Below are 17,744 nucleotides of genomic sequence, written 5' to 3' on the forward strand. Positions count from 1 at the left end.
GGGCTGAGCCCTGGCCACCCCCAGGGACCATCACACCATAAAAACAGTGCAGCTGGCACGAGCCCCACCTTGGAAAACAAACTTCTCAACCTCAGGGCTGGTTGTTGGCAGCTGTGTGGCTGTGCAGGGCTGGTCAGCAGCACTCCCTGCCTTACAGAGCTGCCATCAGCCCAGGGATGAGAAGCTGAAAATCAAGGTGCCCAAAGGGAATGCATGGGATGAGGGACCTCCCTGAAAAGGTTCAGCCATGCAGCAGGAAATAGCCTCTGCATTTTGGGGCACGAGGGCTGCTGAAACGGATGCGGACAATACTGATAATCCCTCCAAAATATGGTTTAAACCACCACCCTCCTGATCCTGGCAAACAAACAGCCCTCAAAAACAACCTCTCTAACAGAAATAAGGCTTCTCTACTTAGACTACCCACTGCAAACCAAATCAAGGCACCGGCTTGCCACTCAAATACACCATTTTCAGTGCTGGTGATGCCAATTCCTGTGCTTTCTCTGGCTCCTTGTGACCTTTTAAACTCGAAAATAACTCTGCACACAGTTCCCTCCTGTTCTTCTCCTCCTAGAGGCAGCTGGGCCAGCGAGGACACTCTGGAGAATGGGGCACAGCTCATTCCGTGCCTCTGCACTGGGTCTGCCTGTGACATCCCCACGATGGTTCCCAGCTCTGCACCACCATCATTTATCCTTTGGGGTCAGAACACCCTGTGTCTGCTCATCAAGGAAAAAAGGCAGCCAGCACACATCCATGTCACTCACTCCCCGAGCAAGATCCTGAAGACTTTATCCAATTGTCAGCTCTGAAATCACACCTCGGACACAAACACCCCAGGCAAGACACGGGGAAAGGAAACAAAAACATCCCATGCAAGACCTCGGACACAAACACCGGGAAAGGAGCATTTTGACCCGGCCCCGGCGGCAGAGGGTGGGTTTGGTTCATCAGGGAAGGCAAAAGCCGCTGCAGAGCGAGGCGAGGAGGAGGGGCCCGAAGGTGGCTCTCAGCCACCTCCGTGCTCCTTTGATCCCGGGGCCGTGCTGGCCTCAGGCCAGTCCCTGCTGTGGGCTGTGTTAATCTGTGCTGGCCACGGGTGCCTCCCGGGAGGCTCGGTGGCAGCTGGAGATTACCGGGGTCAGGGACACCCTCCATTTTCCCTTCCTGCACTGATGGGCCGGGCAGGGCCTGAGGGAGAAACAGCCACAACAGGCACAGCCTCAGTGCATGGGCCACACGAGGCAGGGTGTCCTCAGCGCCATCCCGGCTGCCTCCCGTCCTGGGCTGCACCAGCTTCTTGCAATGGCTGTGGTGCCTTAAGTTTTAGCTTTCGTGTATTTCAGGTTCTGTGCTGCCCAGGGGTGCAGTTCTGAGCCTCACATTCAGTGTCACTCAGCTCTTCACAGAGCAGGGAGACAAAACAGATCATTTTCCTGCTGAGGACCAAGGACAACTTTCAGGCCCCAAAGCACAAACAAGGGTGGACTGAAGGGAGGAACAAGAAGGCCGAGACCTCACAACCTGAAGCTGGAATTGGACAATTAAACCCCAATATGCAAATGGACCAAAACTTATAAAAATGTTAAGATCTCATGACTGGCTAGCCATTTTTGTGACCATTCTAAATCCACCTTGGGTGTAGCCCTGGTCAGGCTCTTGTCCTGCCCAAGGTGTATCCTGGAGGCCTTTCAATAAATACCTACTTGATTCTCTAGCTCTGTCCACTCTCTGTTTCAGGTCAGCCTTCCCAAGGCATGAGCTGGGCACACGTGTCCCATCTGACACCACAGCAGACAGAGCAGCTCCCAGCAAAATGGGGAGCACACCACTCATGGGGCTGGAAATTGCATTTTCAATATCCTTGCTTCATTCCCTATTTGGGTGGTTGTTTTTGTTTGTTTAGGTGTTTGGTTTTTTTTATAAACATGCAGATATAAATAAAACTTGTCTTTTATATATAGTTATTAATCCCTGTCTGATGCACATAAGGGGACAGCAGTGCCAACACAGTCCAACATTCCCCCTGCACACAGGGAGACTCAGCTGCAAAGTCGTGGGGCAGGATTAAAGAAGGAGGGAACATCATCTTTGTCCCTCTGTCACCTCCTCCAGTCTTTCAACAGGACCAGGATCTCTCACAGCTTGAGGCACCACCCTTGGTACCTGAGCCCTGACATTCACTCCTCAGACACCAAGACTATCCACAACCTCCTGAAGCCAACAAGAATCTTCAGCAGGCTTGAATCCAGCCTTGAATCCACATGATGGAGCCTTTTCAGATTATTTCAAAATGCACTGAGACCCCAGGGCTTTGTTTGCAAGCTCCCTTTAAAACTATGCAATTATAACCCACACCAGATCTCACGGACCTGGGTGGTGGAGGTGAAGCAGTCACTGGCCTAACAATGGGACACTGAACATAAAATAGAATATAATGCGAAGTAACATATATAAAATAGAATATAATATGGAGTAAAAAATCTGTAAACTCACATTACTGAACTAATGCAGTCCCTGTGGAACTCTGCTGGATTCACTGATGTGTAGTGTGTGGCTGGGTCACCACACAGTCACTTTCTTACATATGATGCTCCTTTGAGCCTCTCTACTCTCAACCCAGGAACATCCTTTAACAGCATTTGCAAAAGGCAAACATCCCTTAGTCCTGAACCTCTGAATCAAGTTGTCCAGTGGGTTCAAAAGCTACAGAATAAGACAGATACACACACTGGTAAACCAACAGACAAGCCAAGCAACAAAAGATGAGTTTCAATGGTTTGTGCAACTAACGACTACACAGAAAGTCAGAATTTCCTGTGCAACAAAAGCATTATGCTATTATTTCTTATAGTTAACAAATTCAAGTACTGAAGGAATATGAAAGACATTATTACATCTGGCATAATAGTTAAAACCACCTAGGAGACAGCTTTAGAAAATTCCAGAGAGGGAATGATGTTTCGAAATGTAATGTTGGATCCGAAGAAGTCAAAAAGAGCTTTATCTTTGGCTTCATCAGGCTCTGGATCAGGCCCTTAAAATAGTTCTGGAAATGCTCCAGAAGACTTATTTCAGCTACATTTAAGCTCCGCGCTTTGCAGCTATTCAGTAATTTTCTCTGTTAGTGTTAAACTGTCCAGGGAACTTTTCTGCTCGTAAACAAATCCTCCATCTCCCTTCTGTCACTTTTACATCAACACTGCATCACTGACTTCAATAAACAGTCTCCTGATTCACCTGTTATGAGACACTGAGCAGAGTTAGGCACCAGAGATGTGTCTAAAAGCCTTGGTTTCAGGTTCTGAACATCACTTAGACTAATTAATAAAAGAAAACCACAGCCCAGAATATTTCAATGTTTTTGGATCACAGCCTCATACTCAGCCACTTGCTTTATTCCCAGGAGTCTACAACCATCATTTTGGGGCATTTTTTTAGTATTGTTATTATTATTTTGAGGGTCTTTTATGCCATTCTCCAAACCTGTGTTAGAAAAGGTGGTGCGTGACCCAGTGCAGTGTTCCCAGGTTCTTTCTGACCTGTCCTAAGAAGCAGCTAAAAAGCTTTACTGGGTCCTGACTATTGAGCACACAACACTCAGAGCAAGACTCGCCAGCCCAGCACTGCTCAGGTTTCACCAGACAGGGAAAACCCCAAGAAACTTTTAACCAAAAGAACAATTTTTCCCAGATGTAACAGCACTTGAGGAGCAGAACTGTGTTTCACAACTGCCAGAAAAGGCAAGTTGTTCAAGCCAGGACATCTGTACACCTCGCAGATGCTTGCTCAGACACCGTGTGGACACAACAAAACTTTTGGGGGTTGTCAAGTTGAGCAGTTTCCTAAAAAAAACAAACTCAGAATAACTCAAGCGAAATTTCCACCAAGCACAAGGGGACCCAAGGATTTTCCTAGGAAAGCTTCTACCCCAATTTCATCCTGCCCTGAAGGATCCAGAGCCTCAGTTCCAACCTGCCTGAATCCAGCAGGAAGAGGAGCATGATGGACCTACAGGAAACTTGTTCTAGAAGCACTCAAGTACTTCTTTGCTAAAGTACTACTACAGAAGTGTCATAAAATGATGGGGCAAGGGAAAAAAGCACAGAAAGGATTTATTTTGTCTTTATCTTCCCTATTCATATGATAATTCCTCTTTTTTTTTAATTATTCCTTGTAGCTATGACGTATGGTTTCATAACAACTATTTACTCTTCTCCCTTTATCTAACAGCTGTCTGCTGAGAAAGACGGGAAAATAAACCAAACATGTTAAAACCAAGAGAAACTATTCATATGCCATGTATAATTGCAGGCTGTATTTAAGTCTTTGTACATTATCTTTCAAATTATATTTAGTTTCAACAGGAGGGGAAAAAATCCCCCTTACTTTCTAAAATTAGCAACAGAATTTGTATATTGTTTTCAAATCCAACTGCTCTTCCTCAGAAACTTCTGCCAGGGAATAATTAATATCTGGAGACAGGGAATCTGCCTGGATCAGATGCATTTTGACATTGGCCCACTAACGGTCACCTAGAGCGAAAAACGGGGGAAGTCCTCGGGGAAAGGGCTGCGTAAATCTGGATTAGCTCTGCTGAAGTCGAACAAATCGATCTGGATTTACGCCGGCAGAGCCGAGGAGAGGACTCATCCCTCCGCCTGATGGACGCGGGGAAGGGAAGAGCTGCGAGGACCTCGGCAAACCCGGGGAACTTTGCCGAAGGGGTGATTTCCCAAGGGACCCGGAGCTCTCACCACGGAGCGGCTCAATGGGAACTACACGCGCGCACCGAGCCAGATTAGACCTCTCGACGTCAGACACTGTTGAAAAGAGATAAAGACGGAGGGAGAGAAAAAACAATAATAAAACCCGCACAATTGTTAAGATACTTGCAGTGCTTTGCAGAGCCTCCCGCTGCAGACACGGCTGGCAGCGCCTTTGCCCCTCCGGCAGCACGGGAGGCGCGGGGCACAGCGCGGTGCCGGAGCCGGGGACGCACCGGAGGCGGTGTCGGAGGCTGGGGAACCAGGCTGGGGGACCCGGCTGGGAACGATGTGCGGTGTCGGAGGCTGGGGAACCAGGCTGGGGGACCCGGCTGGGGACGATGTGCGGTGTCGGAGGCTGGGGAACCAGGCTGGAGGACCCGGCTGGGGACGATGTGGGGTGTCGGAGGCTGGGGACAGGGCTGGGGACGCGGCTGGGGCGATGTGCTCGGCCCCGGGGAGGGAGAGAGGGCGGCAGCGTCACGTCGCGCTGGCTGGACTAATATGGGGAGCAGCGACAGCCAGAAAATCCGTCCGGAAGGAAAGGACAACCCCTTGTAACACGAGAGCCAAACGGGGAGCAGGCAACACCCCAGGGGGGTTTGGAGGGTTTAGGGCTTCCCAAGGGATGGCACCGCCGGCTGCAGGCGGGATGGCAGGGGCAGGAGCGAGTTGGGTGCAGGGGGGTTCCTTCCCCACAGCACTCAGCCCTATTAAACACGGCATAATTACCCTGTTACAATCAGGCAGGTATTTTAAAGAGGCTTTAGCGTGATTTTATAATTGTGCATTATGGAACGTGCTACCAGCGTGTCAGGCCTCAGACAACACTAAGTGCCTGTCTACAGGTCAGGCTGTAACACTTTAATGATGCTCCTTTCTCCTCTCCCCAAAAGGCTCCCGCTAACATCGCTCTCCCTAAACCTCTGCCCACTTCTGGCGGCTGCATCACAGGTTAAAACAAAAACTTCATGACAGAGTTGCACCTCTTTATGAGCTTTACACCATGGGGAGGATTTTTTTTTTTTTTTTCCTTCTTTATCATCACTTTCTTTAAAGTTCATTTCCCGGGGGCAGTGTCCGACCTTGCAGCAAGGGACGCTCCTCGGAGGACGGGAATGGGCCGGCAGTGGGGCACAAAATCTGAGCTGGGGGGAATTTTTATTTACTGGAAATAACCAGAAGTGATCCCTCTGTGCTGTCCTATTTTGGTTTTCCAGGACCAAGGTTCTGTTAAACCTGAAGCAAAGCCTGTTAGACCCAACATGCTGCAAACCCGCCGGGAGCACCAGGGGCGTATCCAGCCTCTGACAAAACTGTTCATTTTAGGGGGTAAAAGTGACCATTTCATTATGAGGAGGAAAAGAAACACAGAAAAATCACTTTAGTACTAATACAGTCTTCAAGAATGGATTTTGGCTTAAAAAGTTAGTCTCTAATCTATCTTCAGCTAGTGGGTCTTTACAAAATTGCCCATTAACAAGCTTTTCTGTATCTTTGTATCAAACAGATTCTTTTGTTTTCTCTAAAGACTTAAAATCAACAGAAAAAAAAAAAAAACAAACCCTCAGGTACAACTCTCACCCCCCAAGACCCCTTGAAAACCCTAAAACCTGGTTCAGTGTTCTCAACCAGCCTTCAAGTGCCATGAATATTGAAAAAGACTCATTTCTTCCAACACACCTTAATTGTGCCCACGGTCTGCATTCAGTCACCGAACTTTTACACACTTGCAAATAAAATCAGTAAAACTTTTTTCAGATATTCAATACCAGAGTTGGATTAAAATTAATATAGTACAAGTTTGTAAGTAAAGTACAAGCTAATAAAGTACAAGTTGCAGATATCTTACAAACAATAACTTGAATGCAGAGTAGTTTTAGTACCTTAGGAATCCAGCAGGCTTTAAAAAGAAACTACAACCTGTTGCCAGGGCTCTCAGCATTGCAGTAAGACACAAAAGTTTAGCAAACTGGAAAAACTCAATTCAAGCTGAGAGATGAAATAAATAATTCAGTAAAAGTATGGACTTGTTTTATCCATGACATAAAATAAAATCTCTAATTTTATCATTAAATGGAAAAGGGTAAAGAGAAAACTTGGAGCTTAGCAGAATTTATAATTTTTTCTGCATGTTTTGGTACAACAGTATTATTTGATGTGTCAAATCTCTACATTCAAAAAGTTCTTGCAATATGATGATAAAAATAAAACTCAGGCCATTCTTCTTATGCAGAACAGTGATTAACAGAGGCTTTGTTCAATACAAAGAGCAGTGAGGCATGTTTTTGCCATGAAAGATAAGGGATCTTTTGACACCGATGAAAATTTTGCACTTTAATGATTCACAAGGTGACCCCTTGGTGGGAGGCCAAGCTACACCTCCTCAACGGTGGGAGGGTGAGAAGACGGAATTTTTTGGTTGTTTTGCCACCTTTCATGGGAATTTGCCTCTGTTAACTCAAACTGATTTGAACCTGAAAAGGAGGGGTACAAACAGTGATTGTGACAGGTGGTACTGCATGAATTTAAGAAAATCACTGTCCTGAGCCAGCTGAGGGCCTGGGACAGGGGATAACTTTAATAAATGTGTTCTTATCCTTCTCCCAAGATGAAATCTGGGATCTCATTCACTACAAATGGACAGCCTGGAGCTGGTAACACCAGCTCCGGAATTATTGGGAAATAAGTAAGGAAACACAATTCTAAGGGAAAGGAGATACATTTGTAAAGGTGAGCAGATCACCTGCAGCTGCCCTGAAAGGAAGACACCTTGTACCTAACAGAGCAAAAGAATCCTACACAACCAAGTTTCTGAACTACCTGGATCTCTTCAGTGACACAAAAACTGCCAGAAGGGGAGAGGAGTTAGGGACATTCCAGTTCTGGAAAAGTTTTCTTTTCCTCATTATTAGTAACTCTAATTACTTTGAAAGAAGAATAATGAGATAAATCCTGTAGAGCCAGAAATGTGACCTGATTTCCTTCCTGATTTAGAAACTGTCACTTTGCAAGAGAAACACAAAAAGACAGAGCCAGGTCAAAGTGGGCTCCTCAGTTTGGTCTGCAGAGTAAATAATAAACCAAGATCAATCGAAATATAACCAGGGTTTCCTTTTGCTAGGGATTCATACAGATGATCCTATTTAAAGGATAAATAAACACATGTTTATCTGAACTGATTGCAATCATCCATGACACCATGGAAGAGATAATCGCTGCAAGCAAACAGAAATATACCCAACAGACTTCATGTATTTTGCTCCAGGTTTGACGGTGAAAGGGAGACACGATGACAGAACTCCAGCTATAAATTGCTTTATACCGTGATTAAGGCCCTACCTCAAGACAATGTGTAAACAAAAAGCAGAAATTCAAGTGGATATGTAAGAGTAATGCTGCTTCTGTGTTACCAAAGTTCTGTTTAAGAGAGCTGAGAAATTAGTTGTTGTCGGCTTTTAAGAACCAAGGTTTTAATTTTCCAGAGTAAATCTTGAGCACCCTCAGACACAACTTATGAGGTAGCAATTTTCAGGAAGAGCTGAGCACCCACTCTCTGAAAACAACAGGTCCCTTCTATGTTTTTCAAGTTGAGCCTCCAAAAACTAAGGTACTAAAGGTGATAACAGATAATAACAAGTTCCTTCTGAAAAGCAGGACTAGGATTTCCAAATGACCACCAACATGTTTTAATATGCAACTCAAAATGTTCTTTACTCCCATACAAGAACAAAGGATTCTTTCGAGACACTAAACAGAGAAAGGTAATGAGAAGTAAAACCAATCCCTATCTAATATGATAGATAGGATATTTAAAGAAATTAAAAGTAACTATGTTTCATGAATCTCCCAGGCAGGATGACATTTCCTATCAGTACATTTTTAAACAAATTTTGACAATGCATTTAAATCAAGAACACAGCAACTACTCAACCTTCTCCTGTAACATGTAAAGGTCCTGGGAGGTGGTAGCTGGTGCCACAGGTGTTAGTCCATCACAGCGAGAACCGAGGCCACTTTCTGGCTCAAGCCAGGAATAAAATGCTCTCAACTCTGTTTCAGTTTTAAAGTCTGTACCCATGAGCTGTCATTCAGAGTCACAAAGTCCCGTGGTCTACATACCCCCTTCATGGTCAAGGTATTTAGACTACATACCCAATGATGCAACTGAATACCTTTGTGACCTCTGACGAATGATTGAGGCCATGAAACAGGATCCGTTCCCTGCCACACTGTACAGAGCCCTGGCATGCTTTAAATCTGCAGGGGCTCCTTGCAGCACAAACCACTTCTGTGTGAGAACTCTGGCTTTAGAAGCTGACCCTTCATGCTTGTAAAACCCTCAGAGCCTCAGACAGAAGAGCAAAACTGCGCTCTGGATGATTCAGAGTGAGTGGCAAGAACTGAAAAAAAACAAGTTACAACATCCAACTCCAATCATGAGCAAGTTCAGGAAAATATTAATCTGTGATTATTTCTGGCAATACTGTGATCTGCCTCCTACCAAAGTTACATAAACTCCACTACTCAAGGCTGAGATCTTTTGGTACATTAATTTAAAAATACCACAACTTCCATTACTTACGTGTTGAGACATTTGTCCCAAAAAACCAAGAGATTTTTTATTAAGGACCCTCTGTCTCTGAAGCTCTCTGTCAACCACATTTGCACTTGAAAAGGCTGCACCAGAATAAAATAATATTAACAAAACCAGTGGACATCCCTCCAATTCCAGTTGTATCATTCCAATCCTGTCCTGATGCTGGGCTCCCCTCAACTCTTTCAGAGCCAGATGTCTCCTCAAGGCAATGCTCCCCAAACCAGCAGAAGTGACACTTCCAAACCCACCACTTTCTTGGTCCGTTAGAATAAGAGGGTTTCACTGCTCATTGCCTCACAGCTCTGACCTTTCCAATTCTCTGCCACCACAAGCTTATAGGATCTGCCGGATCCATCTGCGTCTCCACCTGCTCTGCTTCCCCACGCCAAAAGGACGGATCAAACATACGTGTCTGAAAACACATCCCTGCTTTTTCTTCGTACCACCCAGGGGGGAACTCCCTCGCTGGTTTAAGATGACAGGAAGTCTCCAAGAGCACTTCTGCCAGACCCCGAAATCCTGGGAAATTGCAGCAAAATGAACTTCAGCACCTTGGACAGGACACACAGACAGAAAATCGCCGAAATCGGCTCATTGGCCCCGAAAATGCTGTGCCTGGACATGACCCTCTAGGACACATCTGCGGGCCTGTTTATTTTTAGTATTGACAAATCCTCTTTGAATCACCGTGTTTATTCCACCATCCGCCCTGTGTTTTGGGGAGAGCTGCTGGCCAGCCCCAGCAGTGGGAGAAATTGGGGCCACCAACTCTGGATCCAAAGCTCGTCTGCAGGAGCAGCCACTGCCCCAGTTGTGACTGGAAAAGCTTGGCTCAAGCACTCACAAGACTCAGCTCACCCCTTGCATGGCAAAACAAGACCTGTTGCCATAGATGTGCCTGGCTCATGTGTTTCTTCACTTTTTAGAAGCTCATCCCCACCTCCTCACCCAAATCTCCAAGAAAAATAAAGTTGGAAGGTCTGGTTTGTTCCCATTGCAGCCACACTTCGGTTGCATAAGTTTTGCTTTAATTTAGCTTTCGTTCTCTCTCGTGGTGCTTCCAGTATGTCACTGCTCCCCTCGGGGCTGCCTTGATAAAACCATGATCACCTTGCTGGAGCAGCAGAGTTCTCCCTGATTTGCTTTTATGTACATGAGCCAAGTCAAGTTTTTCATTTGTGCCGGTAAAAACTCCAAATTTTTTAAGCAAAGCTGTTCTACAAACCAGCTTTGAGGTGCTTGTTGCCATTAAGAAACACACTTAAAATATGTCAGTTCTTACAACAAGTAATACCAGTAACACCCTCATGATACAGAAGAACGATACATTTTCCCTGCCAGCACAGAAACAACCATTCCAGCTCATTTCTTCCCTTCAACACCTGCCACTAGATTTCCACTCCAACACATCTGACACCACGTAACACCAACTGAACAATTGCTGAGTATTTTCTGTGTTGTTTGTTCTTCCCGGCACTTCTGAAAGATGGAAACTAAACCGACTGTCTGCCAGAATTACCTTTAAACAGCCATATGATTGTATATCCTCTGCTTCCACAGCCCGGCTCAAGCTTTGCTACGCCAAGTTCCCTGTGCTCCAGCCCCCGGTCCCCTCTGCCGCTCTGCCCGGACGGGACGGTCGCGGTGCCGGTGCCGCCGCTCCTCCCGCCTCGAGGGAAACTTCGGGGAAGGGAAAAGCCCGGCACTACTCATTCCTCCTCCGTGACACGCTCTGAACCGCGGGCATCCTTTCCGTTTCTTTCTTCCCCTTCTTTTTTTTTTTTTTTTTTATTTTTTATTTTTTTTTATTTTTTTTTCTTTTATTATTATTTTATTAACGAGCAAACAACCAAACATTTTTTTTTTTAAAAAAAGAGAGAAAAACTTACATTGGTTTATTTAATTTTTCCTGCTAAACCAAGAGTCCCAGAGCCACTTCATTGTATCCACAGAGTTTTTAGTCCGGGAGCGGTCCCGTCCCGCGGGGAGGAAGGGCCCGGCTGCCGTGCGCGGAGCGCGCTGCCCGCCCGCCGCCGAGCGCGCATGGCTCGGAGCCGCCGCGCCGTCTGGTGCGGCTGCCGCGGGAGCCGAGCGGAGCCAGCGCAGCCCCGGCCGGGCGGCGGGGGGGAGTGGGGAGGGATGGAGGGGAGGGATAGAGGGAGGGAGGGAGGGAGGGAAGGAGGGATAGAGGCAGGGAGGGAGGGATGGAAGGGAGGGAGGCACCGCCCGCCCCGCCGAGCGCGGCCGGGGCGGCCCCGCAGCGCCCCCTGCCGGCGGTGGGGGCAGAGAGGGAGGGGACACGGCGGGGAGGGAGAGGCGGGAACAGAGCGGGACAAGGCCGGGAAACGGGGAGCGAGGGAGGGGGACAGGCCTGGGGTGTGCGGCGAAGAAGGAGAAATAATGGCAGAGAAATGATGGGGAGGGAGGGAGGATGAGAGAAGGGAGGGACGGGGAAGAGGAGGATGAAATAGGCACCGTGGGATGGTGGACAGGTAGAATCACAGTTTGGCAGCAGGAAGCACGGTGAGGGAACAACATTGTCATAGACTCGTTCAGTTTGGAAAAGAACACCAAGGTCATCAAGTCCAACTCTTAAACCAGCAAAGCCAAGTCCACACTCAGCCCTGTCCCCAAGTGCCACATCTGGTGCCAGGCTCTGGGGAGCAAGGGCGGGATGAATGCGACTGGGGGAAAGGTGGGATGGGGGAAGGAGAGAGGGAAAGCTGCATTGGAAGCTGGAGGTTGCCACTGGAGCCTTGGAGAGAGGATTTGGTCAGGGCTGAGGGCACAGAGGGAGGCACTGGCAGCAGGACACAGCAAGGGCTCCCTCAGCACGCAGAGGGAGGAGGGAGGTGTGAACGGTGCCAAAGCTGGACCCTCTGATCAGCCCCAGCCAAACCCTGCTCCTCCTGCAGCTGCCTGACCCAGAGCCTCCAGCCTCAAGGAACAGATCCCTGGATCATGGTTACAGGACAGCAGTTCTGATCTGTTACCCCAGCCTTTAGAGGGGCAACACGTTGAGACGTGGGAGTGGACCTTGACAGAGGACAGCAGGCAGCAGCTTGGTGAATCATGGAAAGCTCTTTATTATCTGACTCCAAAGGCTTATATACATTTTGTACAGAGGGCCAAGATTGGCCCAAGGAGGTTACAACCTCCTGACTCCATTGGTCAATATGACCATCAGTCAAGTTCTCTCTCAGAGAACAAGAATGCAAAACATAGAGATAAATTCTAATAATATAATATTGTTTACATGAAGCAGCGTGAGAAGCTGCTGCAAAGACTCAAACACTTGAAAGCAAGAAATTCAGGGACGACACCGATCAGTGACAACAGCAGCTTTTACCCAAAATACGCTGCCCAGCAGTGACTGGGAAGATCACAGATGGATAGACTTAGGTGAAGAGAGGAGTGGTAAGGATCTTCCAGCCATGTGAATTAGTCAGGGTGGTAAAAGTGAAAGAAACTTCTGGAAAACTGAAAAAAAAAAGCCCTCAAATGACTGAGATAAATCAGGATAAACAGGGAAGGCTGGCAATTCTTTACTGCCTCAGTGATGTGTTGGGAAGTATCTGCTGCCACTCTGGAAAGAGTGTGGAACTGTGACAAATATTGAGGTGAAAGCAGCTCAGGGTGGGGAAAGGTGCTGGGAAAAGAACAGATCATCCAGTAAAAAGCTAAGGGGCTGCAGTGGCTCTGGGAAGGCAGTTGTTCACTCAGGAAGAGTAGACAACTGAGGAAGAGCAGGTGTCCACTCAAGGACAAGCTCATGCTCAAGGGAATTATCAACTGAGGGATTCAAAATGTGCAAAGATTCTGTAAATGAAGGAAATTATGGAGTGTATCATAGGGAAGAGCTGAGTGAGGAAGCAGAGAGAAGGAACTGAGAAAAGGGAGTGGAGGTCAGAGAGGCAAAAGATTACAAACAAAGGGAGATGGAAGGGAATGAAGACCAAGAAAAAGATGGAGCTGGGGAACAGAGCCTGTGAAAGCTTAGAGCAGCACAGAAAGATGTGTGAGGCAGAAGACAAAGGAAGACAAATCTTCAAATGTTAACCTCTCAACATGAGACAGAAGAGTGGCTGCTCAAAGGGGAGCAGGTTCTCATGAGGAGCCAAAGAGATTATGGGGTGGGCACATCTTCAACCCCATAAAGGCAAATGGTTTGTCCTTCAGCCACAGTGCCAACACAACTCTGCAGGACATCTCTAAATTACAAGAGCAGCAGCATCTTTTCAGTGATATTTAGTGGATTTCCAACATAATTTTTAAATTCAATCAAAAAAAGAATTCACACCAGAGTGAAAAAGCTGTGCCAGGATGGCTGCTGGGGTCCCACTGCTCGTCCCAGGAGCAGAGCTCTGCTGGAAATCCTCCACACTGGGATGGTCGTGGTCTGGTCCCACCCTATCAGTGCTCTCTGCACCCAGAAACATTCTTGGTCTTGGGCAGCAGAACCAACATCCCTGGTGGGGGGTACTCAGACCTTCAGAAAATCCTATCATAGAGCCATGATGTCAAAAAATGGCATATCTTGCCCCAAACAGCTAAAAAAATACTATCATGAGGTAGTTAAGCTGATACAGAGAGAAGGCACGTGAACTTACTGCTTCTTCCTGTGAAGGAGGAGTAAATGTAATGGTTGGACTCAATGATCTCGGAGATCTTTTCTCTGATTCACAGACTGCAGCACAGTGCTCTGTGCTGACGACACAACAGGTGCTGATGTGTGTTTTGGGGATGAATAGCATGTTAGAGGGAATTTTTATTTTATTTAATGTATACTATTATATATTAAAATATTTTTTATATTCTCTTCCATCCCGTTCTTACTCCACTAGGTTTATGAATGAAGGTCCCCTGTTCTCTCGTCTTCCTTCACAACCACAATAGCAGGATCTCAAGGTGAGGACTCAGCAGTATCTCAGTATCACAGATTCAGTAGCACAGCCAGGGAAAGAAGGGAAAAGCTACAAAATTTCACTTAATGTCTCATCCACTGGTCCTGAATAATTTCTTGTCTTTCTTTTACAGTCCATAAGTGAATTCTTCTGTAAATTTTTAACTACTACTTTTTTCATAGAGGGAGGAAACACTGTTAAAACCTTGTTGAAGCACCAGGATGACCCATCTGTTTCACTTGTCTTTATAAAAACAGAAATTATTCATAATATTATAAAATCCTCAATCCTGTGATAATGAAATCAGCTCAGTCTGAACTCAGCTTATAGAAAAAAAAAAAAAAAAAAAAAAAAACAAAAAAAACACCAAAAAAACCAGCAATATTTACAAAGGAAGTAAATCAGATTAATAAAAGGTAGGAAGAAGTACAAGAAAAGGAAAGCTACCTTTAAAATTTTTTCCATGCCAGGAGCAGGACTGATATGGTTCTCTCATTTTCTACCTCCCCAAAAAAAGAATCCTTTTTCCTCACTTTTCAAGCATTGGGGTTCTTTTTGATTTGCCTCCCTTCAGAAGACACAGAAACGCAAGCCAGGAGCACAGAATGAAAGCAGCACCTCCAAATCCCACTGCAAGTGGGGAACACCCCTGGCACAGGAGACCTCCTAATGCAAACACTAATCGTGAAGTAGCCATGCTAATTGGAACCCTATAGACAGGCTGATCAGAGAGAGAAAAAATTGATTAAAGCTGTGCTGCCTTGCCAAAATCTTCCTCTCTGCAAGAAGCAGTCAGGTAATGCTGGCTCACTGAATGTCTGAAAAAGTTTGAGCAAGTCAGCTGAAACCTAATAAATGTGCATGTCAGGTGGGAGTAAATATCAGCAGCAAAAAAAAAAAAAAAAAAAAAAAAAAATACTATGGGAGATGAGTTGGTATCATCTGTATCATCTTTCTCTTCACTTCTCTCCAAAAAATACCTTTTTCCCCACAAGGTAAGCACTGCATTCTTAAAGGGGTTATAGACAGCAGTGCTGGTGGCAAAGATCCATTTGCTCTCCCAAAGATGCTCATAAAGCCTTTCTTTTAGCCCATATCCCGAGACATTTGTCACTCCTTTTTAAAGGCTCTGAAAAATATGCAGTTCCTGAAAGCCTGAGTATGGGAAAAAGTTTTAGTTTAAAACAACTCTGTCTTTCTTTCCTTAAAACAAACAAACAAGCAAGCAAAAAAAAAAAAAAAAAAAAAAAAAAAGTTTAGAAGTGCCTTTTTCTTGCAAAACTCAATTTGGAAGTATTTCCCTTCGCAATTTGAAAGGTTTCTCCTTGCCCTCCCACCTTGCTAGCACTCAGTGGAGTGCTTTTGACTTTTGCTTTCCACAGACCTTGACTTTTTATAAACCCTTTTACTACCTGGGATAAGTGCTGTGAGAAACTCCTTTAGCACGAGGTGCCGAGACTTTTGCACGCAAAATTCAGTTTAGCCAACACTTCCGTCTGCTGGGAAAGAAAGACACTGTCATTTGTTTTAATTCCCTTTGAAATAAAGGGAGACACCAGGGTAACAAGGGGTGTTCCTGCCCAAAGATGGGAGATTTGGGGGCATGGGATCAAGAAAGGGAATCATCAATACATTTTTTTTTTTTCTATTAGCCAGGCAGAAGAGGTTTGGGCACCCCATATTGATTCCCTTCGAGGAGGACACCCACAAATTCCCTTCACTGATGGTTTCCCAGCCCCACTGAGAGGGAATAAACAAACCAGCAGGGCTGGGACCTCCCCAGACCACGGTAAGGGATAAACAAGGTCAACCCACGATGACAAACATCCCGTGTGGATCCCACACTGAATCACATCAGGGGTGATGTTAGAGAACTTCATTGCATAACACAGTCTGGGATCTGGGCTTATTCCTCCCTCTGTAATGAGAGCCCTGATTGCTCCTCATCCCCCCAACTTCACTTCCAATAAGCAAAGAGACCCTGACACAAACCCAGCTGCTGTGTCAGGATACATCTGTATCAGTCTTCAGCTTCTGTCTTTTAATTAAGTGTATCATGCTCATGGAGCAGCTCTCCTCAAGCATCCACGGGGAAATCCTGTAACGCCTGGATAAATTGCTACATTTGTTCAATCAGACTCAAAGATATAACCCTAAAGTGAGCTAATCTAATTTAATGGGGAAAAAAAAAATTACAGGCAGGCAATGGCTCTGTCAACGACTGTGTCCAAGTGTAAAGAAAGTATTCAGTGTTCTGATAGACCTAACAGCTCACATCATTAAAGTAAAATTAATTTTCCTCTCCCTGAAATGGCTCACCTCTCCATCCCTCCAAAATTAGGCCACTTTATGTCTAACCAGAAGACAGCTGCATTTTAATTTATAAGGGAAAGAAGGTTATGGTGGGCTGGACTGAATTATGACCCATTACCATGCTTTTGCCACCTGTGGCCAGCACAAATATTTGGTCATTAGGCAGTTCAGAAAGCAGAGGAACACAGCTTCACTAAGAGGGGGAAAAGCATTTTCATGGGGTTTAGTGATTAGCAGAGTCAGAAAGGCAGAGCCTGAGTTTCCAGTAAAGCTTTCTGTGCTTTTTGGAGGAAGCAAAGATACCCAAGCACCCCATTTCCCTACATCAGGTAAAGCCTCCTAAAAGGGGATGGTCACACTCTCAGTCTTTGCCAAGTGCAAAGTCAAAATTTATTCCTTCCTTTTTGTGCCAAAAGCATGAATTCAAGACAAAAAAAGTCTTTTTACACTTGCCATGTCTCTAACAGAACATCAGAAAACATCTCTGAGAGAGTCAGAGTAAGCTGGTTAGTTGATTGGTTTCAAACACTACCTGCAACCTGTCATTAGAAACAAGCCTTGAGAAGCATCTTTTAGGAACAGTTAACAAGAAAATTCCCACAAGGTCTGCAGGGAAATTCCAAGCGATAATTTTCTGCATTTAGTACCCTGAACCCTCTTTTTTTTTCACTGCAGTCCATCATGCCCTCCCTGCTCCATTTTGACACTAATTAAAGGCAAACTTCCTTCCACTACATTTACTTAATACTTTACATGAGTCATGAACCATTTCCTTTTTATTCTTTAGTTTGAATCTCCTTATTAATTGCAATGCCTATTAGTTTGTATTCAAACTCTACCATTTCAGCTTCTGGGAAGTGCTTGGGGTAGAAAGAGCTAAGCAATAACGACCACAATGCTTTTCAGCACAGAAGCAGTCCTGGGGACTTCCTTGCGACTGCTCTAGGCATCTTGATCCTCACATAGGTCAGATCTTGGGCAAATTGTGGTCACAAGTGGTTAAGTGACTCAAAATTTCTGATAAAAGCTTGACCAAGCTGTGGCAAATTAAACTGAGCTCTTCTCTTGTTCCTTTACTTGTAGAGTTTCCTGTAAGGGCACTGAAGGACAAAGATGATGTAGAAACCTTTCTCTGCTACTTCTCATTGATCCTTTCAT

General features: G+C 45.6%; 1 protein-coding gene across 1 annotated transcript in view; it reads right to left on the minus strand.

The window, feature by feature from the left end:
* LOC310916111 (sodium channel protein type 5 subunit alpha-like) overlaps positions 1–11,519 on the minus strand; it is a 78,201-nt gene extending 66,682 nt beyond the window's left edge. The window contains exon 1 of the mRNA XM_083873398.1: positions 11,259–11,519. The gene's annotated coding sequence lies outside the window, so the exon portion shown is untranslated. The remainder of the gene's footprint in view (positions 1–11,258) is intronic.
* Positions 11,520–17,744: the final 6,225 nt, after the last annotated feature.

Source organism: Zosterops lateralis (genome assembly GCF_965231275.1).
Source record: "Zosterops lateralis genome assembly, chromosome: 1".
In the NCBI taxonomy this organism is placed as follows: domain Eukaryota; kingdom Metazoa; phylum Chordata; class Aves; order Passeriformes; family Zosteropidae; genus Zosterops; species Zosterops lateralis.